Below are 22,190 nucleotides of genomic sequence, written 5' to 3' on the forward strand. Positions count from 1 at the left end.
AGGAGCTTAAAACTGTTCTTGAGCACTGGTCCTAGCATAGAGCAGGTCCGGGTTGGGGAGGGGTGCTGGGGGGGCTGGGTCGTGCAAAAGAAAAAAGCCCTATGTGTGTTCTAAAGCCGAAGTAGAATGGAGGGAATAGGAAGCAAGTGGAAATGATAAGCTACGCAACAACATCTGAGCTGACCGATGAAGACAACTTTGCAGGGATTTGCATCTAGTCTGGGAATTCAGTTTGTGAAAGGCTGGGAACTAAAGGAGCTATTTGACCTGTACTTATTTATTTAGAACTCAGTGGTCTTAATTCCTAAGATATTTATGCCTCTTGACTTTATTTCTTCAGCAACCTCACAATATTTATAGCTCTGAAAATTAATTAGAAACATTCTTAACCGAGGATAACATTGTAGCTATTAATATTAGAACTTTAAAAGTTTGGGAATGTTTCTTCTTTCTTATAAATTATATGGGTAGAATAAGCACAAGACAATATAAACCCTTGTGGAGAAGCAAGTTGAAAGTCATAATTAATAACAAGAAGTATCAGTAAAATTTGAGTTAAGAAGTGGGGCTTCAGGGTAGTCACCTGTTTCAGTTTTCCTTGAGTTTTACCACAGCCAGCCTCAGTAAACACTTCCCAAACAAACCCAGATAGACGCTTCTTCAGTCATGACAGTGACAGCTTCTGTCTGTAAGACACCAAAGAGCCACACTTCTCTATCTATCTATCTATCTATCTATCTATCTATCTATCTATCTATCTATCTATCTATCTTCTATCTAATCTATCTGTGTGTGTGTTGTTTTTTGCTTTTGTATTTTGTTTTTTGAGATAGGTTTCAAAACAGAGATGGCTCTGACTGTCCTGAAGCTCATTTTGTAGACTGGGTTGGCCTCTAACACAATCTTTTCTTAGCTAGATATTATTTTGCCATCATCACTTACGAAACATGTCTGACATAAATCTGATTAAAAAGAGAGAGCTACAGAGCCCTTTTCTACCTAAGGTGTAAAAATTGCTCACCCAGAAAGAGGGAGATGGAATAGGGTGGGGTGGGTGGACTCTGAAATCCCCTCACAGTAGTTACAGGGTTTTGTGGCTGCGCTGCAAACAGCTGTGGGCATGGCTTGCGTTGGATCCACAGTTGCAGGCTTCAGATTAGTTAGAAATCAAAGGAGATTGCTTCCAAGTGAGCCTGTTGAACTACGTTAAGAAGGAGGTTTTTGCTGCTGTTTGTGTTTTTTGCTTGCTTTTTAAATTGAGTCTGTAATAAATTCTGATTCTATCTCACATGGATCCCTGTGGGCAGGAGCTGATCTCTCCCTTCCAGTGAGAACAGTGGCATCCTTAAGCACAGTAGACTGGGCATAGATTTGTCCGGGAGATTATTCTTCATTTTCCACATGAGCTAATGTGAATTACAGAAGGTCAAACCTGTCTGTCAGTACTGTTGTTTGTTTCATTTTGGTTTTTGGTTTTCATTGTAATTCTGTGGTTTTGTAACTTAGGGTTGTGCTGTACTTTGGTTAGTGCTATGATGCTAATATTGTGCTAGTAGTTGATTTTCCACACCTATTTTCCCACCTACCATCATATCTTCCCACCCTTACCGACTCTCTCCCACAAAATCATCCCAAAGAAGGGAGATTTATTCTTTGCTGAATTCCCAGTGGCCTACCAGTACTCAGAAAATGAAAGACAATAAATGTTTTGTAAGTGAACACTAGGATTTATGAGAAGATCTGTAATTGGAACAAGCCTTTTGTAAGAAGTTTGAAGCAATGCATCAAATAATTACATCAGCTGTCATCTACTTCCACATGTTTATGCAATTATCTTCAAAACTAACCACCATGTAGGACAAAGACTGATATAGAAAGCTTCTTATCAAATCAATTTAATATATTAAAAATATATTCAAAAGTAGAAATTCAAAAGTCTAAAATTGAAGAAATCATAAAATAAGTTCTTGTACCTCCTTTTCCAAAGTAGAATATAATTTAACTGTTAAAATCATGATATGGGAAAGATAGGAACCAGAAAAGCCATCATGAAGAGAAGTCTCATTTTTATTTTTAATACTCATACATTATTATGCAATAGTTTTATTTCTATGAATACCACAAATCAGCAAGGTACATGAAGTCAAATAGAAACTACAGCCAACATAGAGGCATACCCATACGAGAAATACAGTATCTGTGTTCCAGAAAGAACACATCTACAAATTCGTGAATTGATAAAACAGTCTTACAGAAGAAATAATGAGGTAGTTCACTCAAAAACACTGTAACTCTACAAAAAGAACTCTAACATAAACAATAAAACCTACTAAAACACCAGAACTATAAAAGGTAAATGTGAAATTTGTAATTAATCATTTTCAGAAGGATGCTATGCTAAGTTGTAAGTCCCTCCCATGGAATAAGATGAAGATTGATTGAAAGAGATGCAAAGAAGGAAAGATGGCGACTTACAGGGACAAAGACACAAACAGAAAATAACTTTGGTTTTGAGTGAAATTTAGAAACGCCAGAGAAATTTTCCTCTGCTCTTCATCTTGTTTTGATTTCTTTTGTGCAACAGGGGGTAAAGCTAAACTATGAACTGTGACTGCTAGTTACGGCTGTGCGGCTTGCTGTACTCAATTGTGCTAGAGTGCTTTTCCTTGTATATGTTACACCTTGCTGGTATAATAGATTAGTACCTATGTGCCAGTTGACTATGCACGTATACTGACTATCTTATAGATGGTCTAAATATAAGGTAAATGGAGGGGACAAGACCTGAGACTGAGCATAAAGATGAAATTCACTTAGAATTGACTCTGTGCTAACCAATGCTAATAGAGCACCTTGAAAGCAGATATCGTTAAAAAAATCCATGTTTGCTATATAAATAAACAAAATAATGCTTTCTTTCAGTTTGAGGGAAAAAATATATCATGTCCATATTAACTGGTATAGAAATGTAACTTGGAATGTTGATGAGCAAAATAGAAATTATAAGAGGATGTTGAAAATAACTATTTTGAAATAGCTGAAAACATATTTTGTACATTAATTCCTATATTTTGGGCAATTTTAATAGTTAAATTTCTGTACTTTAATACATCTTAGGAGACATAGGTAATTTCTCTATGATCAAAAATTTAACTGTTTCCGTAAAAATGCACTATTCTTCCCTATGTTTCATGATGTTTCCTGAGCCACATATGTGCGTGCATCTGTATGTGCACATACATGCATGCGTGCATGTGTGTGTGTCTATGTATGATGATACAGATGTCCCTCCTGTCACAAAGCACCCACAGTCACTTTTTCTCGGCCCTTTGCACAGTAATAAATCCCTGCATTAACTGATACCGAGTATAAAATGAAGATTCTCTGACCAAGGTTGGAAGCTGCACAAATCAACGAATAGAAACATAAACATTTAGAAGACACTTTGACAACATTGCTATTAGCAAAACATCGGTAGACTCTTCCTTAGGGCCTATGATTTCAATAGCCGCAGTTTGGGACCATGTTCACTGTACCAGGCAGATGGGGAAGAGTGTGGTGAAATGTCCCATGGACACGACTTGATTTCTGTGAACACAAACTCATGTCACCTATCATTACTTGCCCAGGATCTGCACAGGATCAATCCAATTAAAATTCTGGCTTGAATACAGGAGGAGATCCCAAGATCTCACCCCTAGAGGAGGAACTGTTGCCAGCTAATGGCTGCTAGGGAAGGAAGAGTCACTTTTCTTCAGAGGTGTTGCTACTTGTGTTTTCCCCATGCCCCATTGAAAGACTCCACAGCTGTAAACATATAAGCAGAAGTAATTGAACGTGACAGGTTTAAAATGATAACAATTATAAAGGAGGACATGAAATTTGGAAGTTGTGATAGTAGTGTCTGAGGAGAAAATTGGAGGTGGGAGTGAGGGGTGGTTATGATCAAGATGTATTGTATGCATGTCTGAAGTTGTCAAAGAATGAATTTTTTAAGTTAAGAAATAGAATTAAATACTATGTATGATGGAAGCCACCTGTTTCTCTTTTGTTAAACATGGGCAAACAAAATAACACTAACTGGGAGAAAAAGTAGCCTTCACCATACCATCAATCATAGCATAAGCACTCTAAGGAGGTGGAACAGTTAAGTTTGGAAAATATTGACATTAATGAGTTTTCACAAACCAGAGAATATCATGTGACATTTTCAACCCTCATAGTAATGCTTTTAGGAGGAAAATTCTGAAAACCTATGCAATGTGATTTATGACATTGCAAGGGAATGAAGCAACTTACAACATATTTCATGAAAATATGCTGTATCTTTCGACATTTGAGAACATGTGCGTAAATTTAGCCAACATGGAAAGAGAGAAACACATCCACTTATGAAAACACGTGGGTGTAATATTCTCTTTATTAAAAGTAAATAAGCTTAGGATCTTGTTATTAAGAAAACTGCAGAGCCAGGCAATGGTGGCACATGTCTTTAATCCCAGCACTCTGGAGACAGAGATGAATCTCTGTGAGTTCAAGGCCAGCCTGGTCGACAGAGAGAATCCGAAATAGGCCCAACAGCTACACAGAGAAACCCTGTCTCAGAAAACAAACAAGCAAACAAACAAACAAGAAAAAAAACCAGAAAGAACTTATGGTTTAAAACTGAGCTACCTAAATGCCTGAAGAGAGGGAACAGCCACAAATCAGGCAATTTGAAATTAACCAGCTACAGCCCTGTGGAGAAAGGCAGTTATGGGGAGTGAAAGGTTAGATACTAACAGCCAAAATGTTTAGATTTCCCAAAATTTGCCTCAGGCTGTGAATGGTACAGGGAATGATATCCCCATCCTTGGTGGGACAGAGAAGACTTCACCTGGGAATAATATTGAACTCTGATGTCCTGATCCTAAGGTCTGCCAGTAATAATGTACTCTGGAGGTACAACTACCATCAAGGGCTATAGAGACTGAGACTTCTGAATGACCATCGGAACACTTAACATCCATAGCTATATCCTTAGAGTTTGTGGCCAATGCTTACAAACTTTGTAAAGGATGAAGCCAGGGCCTCCATCTGTACAGATCTGTGTTGAAATAAATTCTGGAATTCCCAATTATCTTGAGAAACACTGTCACAGCTAGAAAATTAGCCTACATAGAAGGTCAGATAATGGGAAGTCTTGAGAGAACAGGGTACATTGCAACCTATAAACTAAAACCTACAGGGGAGTCCAGCCGAACGAGGACAAGTAAGTCCTGATACTGGGTATTCCTAGTTGAAGAGGCTAATGGATGAGTTTAAACTTGGGCACTGGTTAACACCTGAGTTAACTAGTAGCAAGCTTTCCCACTTGGTGATGATCCATAGGCATAGAAGCCAAGTTAGGGAACTCATCTTTCCTCTGGGAGCTTAGCCTTGTTACTGTTACACCTGATATAGCCTGTCTTCCCCCATGATTCGTGATCCAGCTTCCTACCCATAGTAGTCAAAGTTCTTATTACTTAAAAACAGAAGCTGACTCAGATTAGCTTAAACAGAAAAGGAATATTCTTGGAGGTGTCATGCTACAGAAGCTATGAGAGAATGGAGACTAAAATCTGCATCACAGTCAAAAGGCTTGAGGCTGAAATAAAAGCACTCTTGCGGGCACCCTGCATGAGCTACCCTGCAAGAAGCGTGGCCCTCTGTAAGTGGAAATTCCATTACTGGCCTTGAACGAATGGGGCAGACACCATGTGTAGCACTCTTTGTAGAACTCATCGTTTCTCAAGGATCTCTCGGGCCGGTGAGTCACACACAGATCCCAGGACATGGTCCTATTGGACCTGGATTTGTCGGGTTGCAGCTCATGGGTGAGGAAGACAGTTGACTGCCAACTACTGTGAGAAGCGCAGTAACAAGGAGTGGGTTTGAGCATATGGGGTTTTGATGGGTCTGGGCCACCAGTACCCGCAGGGAAGAGCTCCTTGGCATTTGTCCTGGAGTTTTGCTTGCAGGACAAAGTGCTTTATTTCATTCTCTCTCTGAAGCTTAGAGAAGTGTTTCACAAAACAGGAGCATGGATCGCCTCCACCCTACCCCCCAAAATTCTGCTCTTGCTCTTGCTCTTGCTCTCTCTCTCTCTCTTTCTCTCGCTGGAAGAAATTTTTCTGAGAGTAGTTATCTTATCTGGCTTTCCATACGGTGTCTTTCTGAGCCTTTTTCTTTCTTTTTTTTTTTACACTGTAGACTCTTGGCTACTGGGTACTGCTGGAACCTTAAATTGCTCATGTGGGAGTTGAACAATTTCTACTTTAACCTTATGTTACTGTAGCATTTTGCATAATATATATAATTTTTAGTGAAAGCTTTTCATAAAACTGAACGCTCTACAGGTATTCCGCCTACATGGACATCTAATTTCATACCCCTGATGGATTTCCCTACAATGTTGCTAGGAGACAGAGACACTGCCTCACAAAAGATGCTGAGTGTATCCAGCATGCAGATATCTGCTCCCTGAAATCTATTGGCTTATGGCACATGCAGCTTGAAATGTGCTGCCTGTGACAGTGAAGGCAACCATGGGAACAGCTTAGCACACTGCAATAGAGGAACCAAGCCCGGAAGCAGCCTCCACGGCTCGCTCTTGGGGACACAGAGGTGGGGCAGTCCTCCTCTACTCTGTTTCAGAGCCAAAGCTCAGCAAAGGAGAATTAAGAATCTAGGTAAAAGTGAATGATGGCTGGGAAATATGCCTCTTTTGACATCTTCAGAAATCCCAACTGGCAGTTTAATTAGAAAAATTCACATCACCAATTTTGAGATTTTCAAAATTACCTTTTTTTTTTTTTTTTTTTTTTTGGAGTGTGTCTTGTTTACTATCAAATGAGACTGGGAAAAGTCGACCTGAGACAGTGCAGAAAATTTTTGTAAATTTAATGCAGATAATAAGTAATCAAGCCATTGCTGTAGAATGAGTATTTGTGGCCTATGTCTTTCTAACCCCCAAATATGTATGTTAAAATTCATACAGGTAACACACTGGTTCTTAGAGATGAGGCCTTAAGGAGTGGAAACAATTCATTTAAGTCATAGGGGCAGAGTCCTCATGGAAATAGTAAATAGGATAGACTAGAAATCTGTTTTCCCCACAACACATAGTCAGTCTGAAAACACAGCAAGAGGGCAGTTGTCTAGAAGCCAGAAGAGTATCCTGACCGAGCTCTCATCAGATAATATCTAGATTACATGTGTTTGCTCTCATCAGATAGTATCAGGGTTATGTGTGCCCGCTAGCCTTTGGAAGTGAGACACACACGCTTGTTTACTCAGCCCCTGGTCTTTCAATTGTTATGACTACAATGCCTATGAACCTTTAACACTGAGATAAGAGACACATGCACCCGATACTTTATCCCAAACAGTAGGTGGCTCCTGGGATCGTCATCTGATGAAGCATCACCAGACTCTTTTCTGTAGAAACCACTATTTTCAGTCTGAGTCCCTCACCGTTTACCTCCCTCCACCTGCCCTTCCTTCCTGACACTCTTCTGCAGTCTCGTCTCCCTGGAAGACACTTCACTTCACACATGGACCATTCGATGGGCCTTCCAGATGCCAGCCAACTTGTCCCTTAGCTAATGGACATTCCTGCTCAACGCATGACTGACATTTCTTTTTTTAAAAAAATATGTATTTATTTATTATGTATACAATATTCTGTCTGTGTGTATGTCTGCAGGCCAGAAGAGGGCACCAGACCTCATTACAGATGGTTGTGAGCCACCATGTGGTTGCTGGGAATTGAACTCAGGACCTTTGGAAGAGCAGGCAATGCTCTTAACCACGGAGCCATCTCTCCAGCCCATGACTGAGATTTCTTAACACTCCACTCCCTGCCCCTCTATTTCTGTTTTAGTTTTGATCTCTACTTTCTACCGATCATTCCAAGTACCTTGTCTGACTTGGGACTTTTGCTCTCTCGTCTTTCTTCTCTGCAAATTCCTCAACCCTGAGGCAATCACCTACTTCCAAGTTAAACTCATTTTGGTGACTTCCATATCCAGGTACTCAGTACCACTACCCTTCCCCCAACCCCCACCAGCTCTAGTCCTCTGTTTACACTTTTCTGGGAAAGACAATTAGATCAGGGGCGTCTCTGAGATGAGCTAGAAATCTATAACTCTCAGGGATCTATAAGGATGACCCCTAGCTAAGACTCCTAGTAATGGGAGATACAGAGCCTGAACCAGCCATCTGAGTCTTCCAATGAAGAGACTGGGTCACCAAACCCGCTACATAACCTTTGACCTACAATTTGATCTGCCTACAAAATGTGCAGGAGTTAAAGTGGTGTAGAAATTATGGGAGTGGCCAACCAATGAGTGGTCCAGTTTGAAACCCATACCATAGAGGGAGCCCACCCTTAACACTTCCTGGAGGGCAAGGACCCACAGGCTGGACAGCCCAGAGACCTAGGATAGAACCAAACACGACTGGCAAAATGAGTCAATGAAATGATTTCTAATGCTATTCTGCCTATACTCAGAGGTCGTTGCCTGGCTCAATTATCATAAGAGAGGCTCCACCCAAGCAGCTGATGGAAATAAATGCAGAGCCCCACAGCCAAACATTAGGTAGAGCTCAGGGAATCCTGTGGAAGAGGAGGAAGGATTATGGGAACCAGTAGGGCCAAAGAAACTACAAGAAGACCCACAGAATCAACTAATCTGGGCTTATAGGAGCTCACAGAGACTGAACTGACAACTGGGAAGCCTGCATAGGACTGACCCAGGTCCTCTGCATGTATGTTACGATTGAGTAGCTTGGTCTTTTTGTGGGGCTTCTAACGATAGCAGCAAGGGCTGTCTCTGACTTTATTACCTTTTTCTTTGACTGGGCTACCTTGTTCAGTCTTAATAGGAGAGGATGTGCCTAGCCTTACTGCAGCTTGATTTGTTATGACTGGCTGATATACATGGGAGGCCTTCCCTTTTCTGAAGAGAAAGGAGGAGTGGATGGTGAGGGAGAGAAGTTGGGGTCAGGGAGGGGAGGGGAAAATGTGATTGATCTGGGGAGAAATTAATCAAATAATAATAAGATAAAAATTAAAAAAAAGCCAGTGTCTTGAAGGTTCACATGTCTGTTCAACTTCTACTCAATTGAAATACACCAGGAACCCAAAGTGCTTGCTTTGGCAGTCATAAAACACTTAAGGTCATGCAATATTCACAAAATTATTGGGCTCTCTGAGCCTGCATTTTATTGCTTGTGAAATTAAAATATTAGTATATGCCTTTAAATATTATAGGAAGAATTTAATGTCTATATATGAATATATAAAGAAAAAGCAGCACTCAGCACTCAAACACCGTCTTAAACTGTGCTACCAAGACTCTATGTAATTGTTAGAATAAATCATTCCCCATCTTAGTTTTAAATAACACAGCTTCCATTTCTCTAGAATCAGTTTTTTTTTTCCTGCTCCACCAAAATGCAAAATTGGAAATCAAACCTTAGTGCTTATAAGATTTGTTGGCTTCTCAACCAGGCTCTCGTTTCAGCATCCTGGCCCTGGCTCCTGTACCTCACCTAAGCAGCCACTTTGCCCTGGTCCCTTACACTGTGCACTCACCCCGGTTAGTTGCTGTAGAGTGTGCTTTTGTGAACTTACCCTCCTGGAAAGGAATCATGTTCCTCCTGGGCAGAATCAGGTCTCTCTAGCCAGTTCCTGGTTGCAGCCAGGCCTTTCTTCTCTGGGGTCTGCACACATTTAGATGGCTCTAAGATGTTTTCCTTTTCCTTTTCTCTACCTTGTACCATCAAGGTCCCTCCTTGCTTCTCTGTCTAATTCACTTCCTGGTACATTTAGAACTTTCTAGAGCTTTCTAAATCTACTAGTACCAGCACGTCTAACCCTCCATTATTTTCCATTTTTGATGCAAGAATTGATTGAGTCCTGCTTGTTTTACCATATGATCTCATTCTAAGTTCCTTGAATATAGGCTATTTGCATTCTGGTATCTTCTGGACTATTACTGGTGTATAATCACTATATAGAGAGAAAGGTTTCCAAAGACTTTCCATTCAGGTTGATTTGATTCACACCCATGACTTTCCCTGCAACTTATCTCCCTCTGTTTCCTTTTCTCGCATCTATTTTTATGTCATATATACATAAATATAATATATGTAAATCTATATAAATCTAGGATTATAAATAAGTGAAAACATGATTTTTTTTTCTTTCTCTGGTTTGTTTTGCTTAATATGCTGATCCAGTTACATTCGTGCCTTCTCTCTTTTTCTCTCCTGGCTTGCATGTAGAAATTAAATTTTCCCCATTGCTTGTCAACGCTCTGGTTGAAGGACCCTATAGAGAAACGGAAAGCTGTCAGATTAAACTTCATTAAATTATTGATATTTCATCAGTTTTGCTCTACAACACAAATGACTTCACATGGTTCAACCTCAGCTTCATGTCCTGATTGCTAAAATGCAAATTAGCTCTTATACTGCTAAGAAAGTAGTTTTGGTTCCAGAAACCAGGAATATGTTACTTACCTCTTCTGATATTACATATGCTTTAGAAGGACGTTTTTACATAGCAGATGAAGTTTATGTTCTAAATAGGCTGGTGGAGACCAAACTGGAAGTGTTCATATATTTTAGCTTCATGTTTACTTTCGTTTATTTACTTATTTTGAGACCAGTTTTTATTATGTAGTTCTGGCTGTCGGGGAATTATCTATCAAAGCTCGTTACTGGCCTGAAGCTCATGACATTTCTTCTACATCTGCTTCCTGAGTGCTGGGATTGCAGGTGTGTACCATCACAGCTAGCTACCATGTTTATTTTTGGAAGAGAAATTTCTTTCACTTATAGTGAATGATGAGCATAGATTTCATAATTACATAAGAAGGATCTCTGCTCTGCTACCTCCTAGACTAAATTCAAACAACTTCTAAAACATTACATTTAACTGTTTCTTCATCTGCAATAAAGAGGTTGAACATCAACACATTTGGTTCTCAGAATCAGGGTTCAGTTTAAAAAATTTAAATAGCATCCTTGTTATAACACTGGCACATGGGCAACAATGGCTGGTTGGTAGTTAATTCAGCACCTTAAATTTTATTAAAGATTGTTTGATTGACTCCGGATGAAGCCCAACACCACTAATTTACATAGCAATAACTTTATGATTATGAGGTAATAAAATTTTATCATCCATTTTTGTTGAATTTTATTTTGGGTGATAATATTTATCAAAAGAAAAAGGGGAACAATTGGCCACTTCCAACAGATTAAATTATTATAATTTCATGTTGTGTCTCTCCGTTTTCCTTGATATAAATTCAAAGAATCAGAGTTAACCTAAACATCTGTCTCTTATTCTAAAATGTTCTGAAATTTCTGCAATTGGTCCTCTGTCCTTCACATATATTTCCTAAAAGAGAGAGAGAGAGAGAGAGAGAGATAACTTTAAAAAACCCAAATTATCCTACTACTACTGAAGCCTAATTAGTTTGGCCTTAAAAATAAAAATAAATTTAAGCTGTCATGTCTAGAATGGTGTGGCTCATCATGAAGCGTGTCTGGGGCTTGGGAAATGGTTTAGTCAACCAAGTGCCTCTTGTGCAAGCAGAGGAACATGAGTTCAGTCTCCAGAACCCATACACACTGTGAATATCAGTGCCGAGGCACATAGATCCCTGTGGTTTGCTGGCAACCAGCCTAGCCTCATTGATGTGTCCCAGGCCTGGGAGAGGCTCTGGTGCCTGAGGACTGACAATCAAGGCTGTCCTCTGGCCTCCGCACAATGTATTTATACCTTCACACACACCTGCAACATATGTACATAGATATAGGCAAACACACACACAAATATGTATGATTGAAAACATTAACAAGATATTTTTAAAGAGATTTACATTTTAATGTGTTCATTGCTTTTATAACAATGTATTTATACAGGCTTTTTTCCTGAATAATTTCATATGTTTAAAGATCTGGCAAGCTACCATTTTTAAGCCATATTTAAATACCCATCCCGGTTGGCATCACATCTGTTGATTCATAAATTTATCAACTTAACAAATATTTATGGAAGGATTACTAGTGATTAAGAACATAGAAATCTGCAGCATATTCCAAACGGGGACTACCTCTCCACTCGGAGTAAGGCTATTTTGATTCTTTTTATTGGATAATGTAAAAAGTCATGAGATATTGAAGAACAAGCATTGTGCCAAAGGAGTTTGATTCTCTTTCATACTGTCTTTTGTGGTGTGAGTGTGTCCTTTCAAAGGGATACCACCATGGGTTTGAAGACAGTCAGATCTCCAAGCCTTTGTGAGCCTAGCTCACCTTGGGATTTTTGTCATCTTTATCGTTTCAGCAGAAATTAATGTTTATTGGTGATTTAAAGTCCCAGTATTTTTAGCGCACATGGTCCCGGGTTATATCAAATCAAGAATAATTTCTCAGTGAAGGGGCTTGAGACAAAGATTTTTTTTCATAAAATATATTATACAGCCTCTTTCCTTGCTTTAATTTTTCACCTAACACTTTGAAAAGCTCAGAAAACCAGGACTTTTTCCTCAGAACTATAAAGTTGTTAGTTGCATGGTTGTGCTAAAAATTCTTTTTAAAGCACTAAAGATAAAACTTTACAAAGCTTCAAGAATACGGCAAACTTCCACATAATGGGTGAAATAAAAAAATCCAAGGCAGCCAATCTGATAAGGAGAGCAGCCAACAAAACAAATCATATGCTCTCTTTTCAAGGAGTTAGGAATCTGGGAAAACAGACTTTGAACAAATACAGACAAGAGACTCGAAGGCATTTCCGGCAGAGGAGACAGCAATCAACCCCAACTGAGGCCAGGAAGTGTCTGGTGGCTTTAGGAACTGGAGAGTGTGCCTATGGCTGACATATAGAGTGGAGGAAAAGAGGCGCAGACCACAGCTTGTGAGCTACTAAAGATGGCTGGGATTCACAAAGGCCAATGCAATCTGGGCAGGTTATGCACAGAGAAGGGGTTATACAAATCCCTCAAGGTGTAATATCGGGAGATCGCTGGATAGATACAGGGTGGAGGCAAGGGTGTCAGGCTGTAAATTTATTGAGTTTACCTGCGGTTGAGATTTTTAAATATATGCTTCAGGTGCTCCAGTTTCTAAGAATCAATCCTTTAAACTTTCCTTTCACGCCCTTCCTTCTATTCCTTTATCTCCCTTTCCACGAGTTTCCTGTTCTTCTGTTCTCTGACCCTACTTATCTTCCAAGAGCCCTGGGGGGAGATCACTTCTTTCAAAAAGAAGCTGTTCTCGATTTCACGAGTCATGTATTAGCTTGTGCTGTTTGCCGTTGTGTATTCCGACAACCCTTCGTCAGCATGTCTGCTTGTATCCTCGTTATAAACTACACGTTGGCGTGATGCAGTGACGTGCTCTTGAGCCCAGGCAGAATTCCGTTCTAATTCCTATGTGCCACGTAAACTAGGGGAATTTCAGTCTGCTTGTGTGTATAATGGCAGAAAAATTCCTCCCTCTACTGTTCTAATAATTAATGATAGGATGCACATTGAGACCCCTGGCATTGGGGTTGGAGATTTGGCTCGGCGGGACAGTGCTCACTGAGCTGATTCAAAGCCCTAGATTCTGTCTGCAGCACCAAACACCAGCGAAAATAAAATCCATCACCGCAAACAAGAGAAAACCACCAAAATAATCAGCACAAAACTTGAAACACAAGAGTTTCTTAACAAAATAATTGCGATTTTTTCTTCTCTCTATCTTTTAAACTTAAAAATATTTTTTTCAGCCTTGCTTAAGCCTCACAACTTTGCAAACAATAGCACATGTGTAACTAAGAAAATTACATCACACCTTTGATAGGCAAGTTACTTCATCTATTGGCAGACTGACGAAATCTGGGTTTAATAATGTTCTTTTATTCCATGATATTCACTGTGGTTTCTGTCCATCAATTGATCTCAATCTCAGAATCAATTTTTCATGAGTCTAAGAAAGCCCTAGTAGTTGTGAGCATAGAGTTTTGTTGCTGCCCCAATTTTGCATTTTTTTCAGATAGTTACTCATCGTTCTACATAATAGTCTGATTTTCTTTTGTCTTCCACTTTTAAAGCTTCAGAACCTAGTGTGTATTTTCTCCATTCTTTGTGGTTTATTGCCAGTGTGTGGACATGGTGTAGAGGTGAACATCAAAGGCTACACCCTTCTGAATGCCACCATAACTGTGCTTACTAGAAACTTCTCTCTGTAACCCATCGAGACCATTACAGAAAACCGCAGCCAGTCAACACGCAGCTGTGGAGTCCATTCCCAGTAGATACATCTACAGCCCCACCTCTGCACCTTAGCTCAGGGATCATGCGCACCAGGTCACAGGCAGGTAGTGAGGCCGTGAGACTGTGTCTCCCAGGAATGCCTAAGTCTAGTCCCATAAAGTCTCATATTTTCTCTTTTGGTATCTTTGAGAATGAATGTAAAAGCAAGGTGAGTACGTGCATGTAAAATAAAAGCATCATTTTATTTTTCTGTGTGCAGATTTACCTTCTAAGCATTAGTTGGGTAAAATTTTCTCTAAACATTATTGTTGAATTATCTTAGGTCAAGGAATACCATGCTAGCTACAAGATAGAGCAAATATATTTTTCTTTATTATTAGGGGCAAACTCACGAAACAGAAATGAGAAGTCCAAGCTCAGCTGTGTAGCCCGGGAACCACAGAGGGAGAGAGAAGTCTGGGCTGCCCTGGCATACCCAAAAAGTCCCACCCCAACTTGGTCCCACCCCTTAAAGTTCATTGGCTGACAGAGATTCTCCATCACATTATAGTTAATAAATTACAGTACTCAAATTATTCTTGATGTAAATGAATTGAAACATTTAGATGTGCATATGCATAATTTACATTCGAATGGTATATACAACAAAGGCTTAAGAGCATTCTCTTAAATAAAAAAAAATAACAAAACTACCTCAATAAAGAGTGATTTGACTATTTTTCTAACTTCCAGTAAAAGCAAAGTTCTTCTTAGAAAAACCCTCTATCACTTAATGAAGAGAGGCCATGAAATCAGTTTCTAATCTAGTTTTCTGTAGAAGAGTTATATAAATATTTAAACGGGGGTATTAATGATTCATGACAATGTACTCTGATTTATGCTAATTTTTATTTAAAACTAAGTTGATTAGTTTCTTTCCAAGTCTGATAGGAGATGCAACTACTTTAGAACTAATACCCACACTTAAGAAAGAATAAGAAAGCAGGACCTGGAAGTTTACATCTATAATTCTTGTACAAGGGGCAGAGGCAGGAGGATTACCACAAATTTGAGGCAAGCCTAGTTCCCATGGCAAGCAATAGGCCAGAGTGGGCTAAAAAGTATGGCCTTTTATCAAGACAAAAAATCAGAAACAAATGAAAATGAATGGGGAAATAGAAATTTATTCATTTTTATGGAAACAATTTTCTTGAAAGAAATCAAAGCATTTAGGAGACTTAAGTGATATCTGCCTATTAACTTTGTTAACCTGCCTCTTCAACTGTATGGATGACCAGATGTTTCCTGAGAATGCACTCGCAGGGGACCTACGTGATCTTCAATTTCATATCTTTGGGAATAACAAGAAGACACTTTTAAATTCTTGGGTCAAATATCTAATGCCTACAACTGAGAATGAACTTGGACTTTTAAATGGATGCTGAGCCCTACACCTTGGCTCAAGTTACATAATGTCAAAGTCATTTCTGAGCACAATAATCAAGAAATAATCTTAAGAATTTATGGACCACTGAAACCTTAGAAGAAAGGGCTTTTCTCCCCTGAATAAAAGACAGAAGTTATAAATGGCAAACCTTCTTCTAAGGTTTAAGCAATGGCACAATATGTTTGTCAAATACAAGGAGAGTGATTAAAAGGGCAACCATAGGGAGATACTGCCAAGCTGATCTACTCTAAAATCCAGACCTTCTCCTAATCACCAGATATCAGCAAGAGAGTGGGAATTCCAAAAGAGACACAGTGTGGGGAAAAAATAGAATAAGAGACCAAAGGAACGAAACTGAAAGAGCAGGTACTGATATACACATACATATACTTGTACATACATTTTGCATACACATATGGAGGATTTATTAGATGGGTTACAAGCTATGATCTGAAGAATCCAACAATGGATGTCTCCCAAAGAAAATATCTATCCAGCAGTTGTTCAGCCCACACATTTCAATGACTGAGCAGTTCCAGTCTGGTGCATGAGTCAGAGAACGCCCCTGATCTCTAGTCTACAATGGAATCCCAAAGAGGTAGATTCTAATAACAATGAGAAATGACTGAGCAACCGGACAAACTTTCCAGTGCAGGCAAAGACAAGGAAGAATCAAAATCTTCCTTCTTGTGTATCCTCTTATGAAGCCTGCCACCAGGAATTTTGGGCAAGATTTAGGGTGGGTCTTCTGACCTCATTTAATGCATGTTCAGAGTGGTCACATGTCAAATGACCCAATCAAGAAAATCCTCCATAGCAGTGCTCAGATGTTTGGGTTTTAGTTGATTCTGGGTGTAGGTAACTTGACAACCAAGATTAGCCATCATAACCAAATTACAGCTATTTGAATAATATCTTCGCTTCACCAAAGAAAATATTCAAAAGGCTAGTAGACAAATAAAATGGTGGTTGGCTTTATTGCTCAAGCACAAACTTATACTACAGTGCCTTCAATAGAATGACTGAAATGTACTTGAGCACCAAGACTTGAAAGCGTGCAAGGCACCCACACATTTATTGTGAGAAGATGTTATTTACTAAACCAAAGCTAAGTGTACAAGTATGTATGACCTAGACATTCCATGCCCATGAGTCTACTCAACAGAATGCATACATGTATTGATCAAAAGAACACATGTTTATGATGGTTCACAGACATTCTATTTTCCAATAGTCCTAATAGAAACAAGGTACTCTGTAAGACCTGAGTGCATAAGTTATTCATGCCATGGGATGTCTATGATAACGATGAGCTAATTGAAACAATATGCTGCAATGTTTACCAACTGTGCAAACCTAGATTTAGGTAGAAACATCAAATACAAGATGTATATTTGTTGCCCCATTAACATACAGACAGAGCAAATTCCTGCTGCTAATGTTCAAGACAGTAGTTTCCTATGGGGGACGTCCATTTAGGGTTAAAAGAGAGGGTGTTTTGAAGTGCCGATAATGATCTATTTATAATTTTAATGATAGTGAAGTGTGCTTGCTTTGTGCGAATTTTTCTACAGGATGCTTATGAGGTGTTCATTTTGTTTCTATGAAAAAGGAAAAATCTAAAAAAATAATTAATGGCGATCACTGTGGCAAGGGCACAGAAATCACCATAGACAGTTATCCGACAGTGATAATGTGGTCGGTATGAGGTGCTCGTGTGAAGCACAGCTGTCAACCCTTGGCTCCAGAGAAAGGATGAAAAGGAATTAGGGCAGTGTCAACTGTTTTTAAATAGCTATGAATTTCCCACTGAATAAAAACTGATGATATCCCCAGACCGATTTTCTGCAATGGTGCCGTTATGAGAAAAAGCAATAAGTTTAAAAAATAGATTCTGAATAGGAAATAAATTATATCTTTCTGTGTAGAGTTCTGAGACCAACCTAAAAAAATGGACTTTGTTCCCTCTGAAATTTCATTTTAGAAAGGCTTCAGGGTATCTAATAATCTAAAGAATATTTTGGAAAACTTTTAAGTGTGATGAAAAATATAAAAATATTGTTGTGTCAAAAAATACTTAAGTGTGGTTCATGTATTAAAACATAAAAGGAATTGAATTGAAATTGTTGTACTAAACTGCTTTCAAAATATTAAATCATCAGCTTTCACATAATAATTATATTATTTTGTACATATATTAGTTCTATAATTGTTATCCATATAAATATATAACTTTATTCCTATTTTCTACCCATTAATTGTTTCTATCCTACCTAAACTAATAGGTTTCGAAATCCTTCCACTGAATACTACGCTATTCATATATAGAGTTTTGTTAAAACAATTTGTGTCTTCCACTAAAGATAGAAGTATTCTAAATGTTCAGTCTTAGTAACTTGATTGAAATATCTTTAATATACACTGGTTCAAGATATCACAATGAATTTTTTTTGAATGCAGTTTCTTAAATCACTTATGTTCACCATTCACACCCTTGGAACCAAAAGAGCCTCAAAATGTGGCATTGCCATTACTAAATTATTATTAAATGGAATATTACCAGGATCTTAATTTTAAATTACTATTTTAAAAAATGGGAACCAAGAGCTGGAGAGATGGCTCAGCAGTTAAGGGCATTTGCTACTTACTATAGAGGACCAGGGTTTAGCTCCCAGCACCCTGGATGGGTAGCTCACAACCACTTAAAACTCTAATTTGAGAGAGTCTAATACCCTCTTCTGGTTTCTAGGGACACCCAAACATTTTTGTACATACATAAATACATATGCACACACACACACACACACACACACACACACATATATACATATATATATATATATATCACTTATAAAAGCAGAACTAGAGTTAAATTGGCTCTCTCTCATGGGAATAGCTATCATTTTAAAGCATAAAATGTAAATTTAGAATCTGTCATTCATCTGAACTGCCATCACCCAGTGATACAGCTGGCAGCAGAAAGCCTCCTCAATGAAATGGTTCATTCTCCTGTGGGTGAGCACTACTTGGCACCCTTCAGACTTCGGAGGCTACAGAAATGGTAGTTTTACCTAAGAATCCTTCAGTTATCTTAGGACCTGCGTTCCTGACCCCCAAAGGTGGATCTCCTTCAGTTCCTTTAGCTGTCCACTTTATGACATGATTCTAAACTGTTTCCTGTTTGGCATCTTTTCTCCTAAACCAAATATAGACCAGTGTCAGTGTCTTAAAATAATCCCGCTCCCAAATTAAATATAATGCCTATTTGTGGGTTCTCCTACAACAGAATTACAGTTTAATCCTGTCCTTTGACTTGAACTCCAAACATACTTTCTTGTTTTGTTTTGGCTTGATTTATTTTGTTTTGTGTGCAGCCAAACATGTGGTTACCTTTTACACTGGGCTTCACTGAGAGCTGCCTGGTGACTGGCTGTGGCTGGACTCGTACTAGAGAGAATCTGCCATTTCATGCCCTCCTTTCATGGATTCTTCACCAGAATAAATTTTTAAGTGATCCTTCCACCTCTTGTATCTTTCCGTCATCAGTCTTTGAGAGATCTTACCAGAATAACTACTTATTCACTGTGAGTCTTTGTCTACCCACCTTACACTTAACTCCACCTAGGGAATGGCTGTGTGTGGTCAAACGTTACCAAGAGTTGGAAAAGAGACCAAAATGTCCATTGTTTTCCCCCAAAGCTATTTTCTCAGTGACTTCAGTGTCACGGCTGACACCCAGATGTAACTTTTAAAATTCAAGATTCTCCATGTGTTCCTCAGTTGTTTTATTAAACAGTTTCACCCTTCCCATGTTATAAGAGAACTACAGCCTGATAATCTATGTGGGTGAATCCTTCTGAATCATTCAGTTATTCTGTAAGGAATGCTGGTGTCAATGTCAACTAAAGGAAAGGTTCGCGGATGGGATTTTTACCGTCAGCAGGAAATGCCATCCTAAGGGCGCTGTAACTCAAAGGGGAAGTTCTCCCAGGATATCCTTGAAGTATAACCTCCCACCTTATGCTTGAAAGATGACAATGTCATGAAACTTCCTGAGTTTTAGGGTAACTTAGCTCATCTACAAGCATTTTATACTTTGTGAACTTTCTTCAGTAGAAAATGAATCTCTTAACTTTCTGAGGAATTTTTACTAAACATTTTCGTTTTATTGAGTGAATATCCTTGACAAAGACAGAACTGAGAATACTTTGCAATTGTTGGTATAATTGTGCCTTTGTTTTGGGAGTGGTCAGTTTGTAATACTTTTTGAAAATATCAACAATTTTATGTGTAATAATACAGACTAATGTTAACTACATTGCACATTGTATTTTGTGTCATGTCCTTTGGGTATCACAGGATACTCAAAGTTATCTACCTGAGTTCAGTCTACTTTGCGGCAAAACTCCATTTGCATAGCAGTGGGATTCTGAATCATATATAGTAGATCAGTCTTTCATTGTTTAAGGAGCCCCATATTGCTTTCCAGAAGAGCTGCACCGGTCCACAGGCCCACTAACAGTGTGATCTTCCTTAAGTGACTTGAGTTAGGGAATATACCTTTTTCAGTGCAGGGGTCACAACCAGACATAATATCCAAGTTGCTGTGTGACCAGCACATGTAAAATAAAATTTTACTAAACTGAACTAGACATATTGTGTTAAATACTGCAGCATGAATTTCTTTTAGTTTTCTCATTGCACGGATCAAGAATGCACTCTGACTGAATAAAGTTAGTTCTTCTCATTCATTTAATTCAATTTATTTTTTTAATAAAATAGTTCCTTAATGTGGCTTTATGTAAATTTTGGCTTATTTTATTTTTATGTGAATAATTGTTTGTTTGCTTTCATATATGTATGTGGATCACCGTCATGCCTAGTCAGCAGGGGTCAGAAGAGGGCATTGTAAACCCAAGAACTGAAGTTACAGATGGTTGTAAGCAGCCATGGAGGTACTGGGAACCAAACCAGAGTCTCCTACAAGAGCAGCGAGTGCTCTTAATCACTGAGCTATCTCTTCCGCTCTGGATTCATGTAATTTTGCAACCAATTTCTTCCCATAATTTTAAGATTTATATTTAGTTCTATTAAATTTCATCTTTTGATTCTGGCTATTTTTTTTCATTTTATCAAGACATTTCTAAATCGTAGCTATTTGCCATCACATGAGTTATCCTTCTTAAAGAATCTGTGTGTCATATTAAATTTTCCAGGCATGTCCTGTGCCCTCCTGTGGAGTCCTCCTTTTCCTTGAGATTTGTGCCACCAGTCCACAAGGACAACGGAGCAGAAGCCGTGACAGGGAGTTGGGGTTTTTTTTATAATTTATTTATTTATTAAAGATTTCTGCCTCCTCCCCGCCACCTCCTCCCATTTCCCTCCCCCTCCCCTGATCAAGTCAGGGAGTTTTGGATGGTCTGTGAACATGGTAGAAACAGCCCTGCAAGAGGCAGCCTCAGTGAGACAATCAACTTTACTCCTGCGTATAGGGGATATATAGGATTGTGGTGGTAGCTGTGGCAAACCCTAATTTGCATTAGGTGGCAGGCTCCTATCCTATTCTACCTTAATTGGATTAGTTGTAGCATGGTCCTATGAAACCAGCTAGAGCATGTTACTTAATTACCATGTGGGCAGCAGGGGAAGAGCATTTGCAGGAAACGGTATCAAGGGTCATCCCTAAGATAAATCAGGCATCCAGGCCTAAAGACATCCTCCAGATAAGATTAGGTAGATATCAGGAAGCCCTCACTGGAACAGGGGGGTCTTCCATATTGTGCCAAATCCAAAGAGAGCTGATAAGCCATGTCACACTGCAACCTCTGACCAGCAGAGTCTCCCAACACGTCTCTAATGTAATAATATCATTTATGAGTCCAGCACTTGGGAACATTCTCAGGACTGTCACTGTCCAGCACTATGTACGTGTATTTGAACGTTTCTTCACAAGTTTGGCATGGGTGTTGTACATGTCAAAGATGTCTACATTATAAAATTGCTGAATTCAGATTTACCATTTCTATATATCTCTCAATTCATTATGTTTCCAATGGTACTAACTTGAATTGATAACAATAATAATAACAACATCAGGTACTTAACATAAGTTGCAAAGAGGTTTTGAAGATTGATTTTTAATTACAAGCATAGGTATATGTGAGTGTGGGGGTGTGCATATGTGAGTGTGGATACCCAGGTTGGCAAGTGTGGAAATCCAGGTTGATAAATGTGGATACCCAGGCTGATAAGTGTAGATACTCAGGTTAGTAACTGTGGATACCCAGGTTGGTAAGTGTAGATAGCCAGGTTGTAAGTGTAGATACCCAGGTTGTAAGTGTAGACACCCAGGTTGTAAAGGTAGACACACAGGTTGTAAGTGTAGATACCCAGGTCGTAAGGGTAGACACCCAGGTTGTAAGTGTAGATACCCAGGTTGTAAGGGTAGACACCCAGGTTGTAAG

Source organism: Microtus ochrogaster, chromosome 21 (genome assembly GCF_000317375.1).
Source record: "Microtus ochrogaster isolate Prairie Vole_2 chromosome 21, MicOch1.0, whole genome shotgun sequence".
In the NCBI taxonomy this organism is placed as follows: domain Eukaryota; kingdom Metazoa; phylum Chordata; class Mammalia; order Rodentia; family Cricetidae; genus Microtus; species Microtus ochrogaster.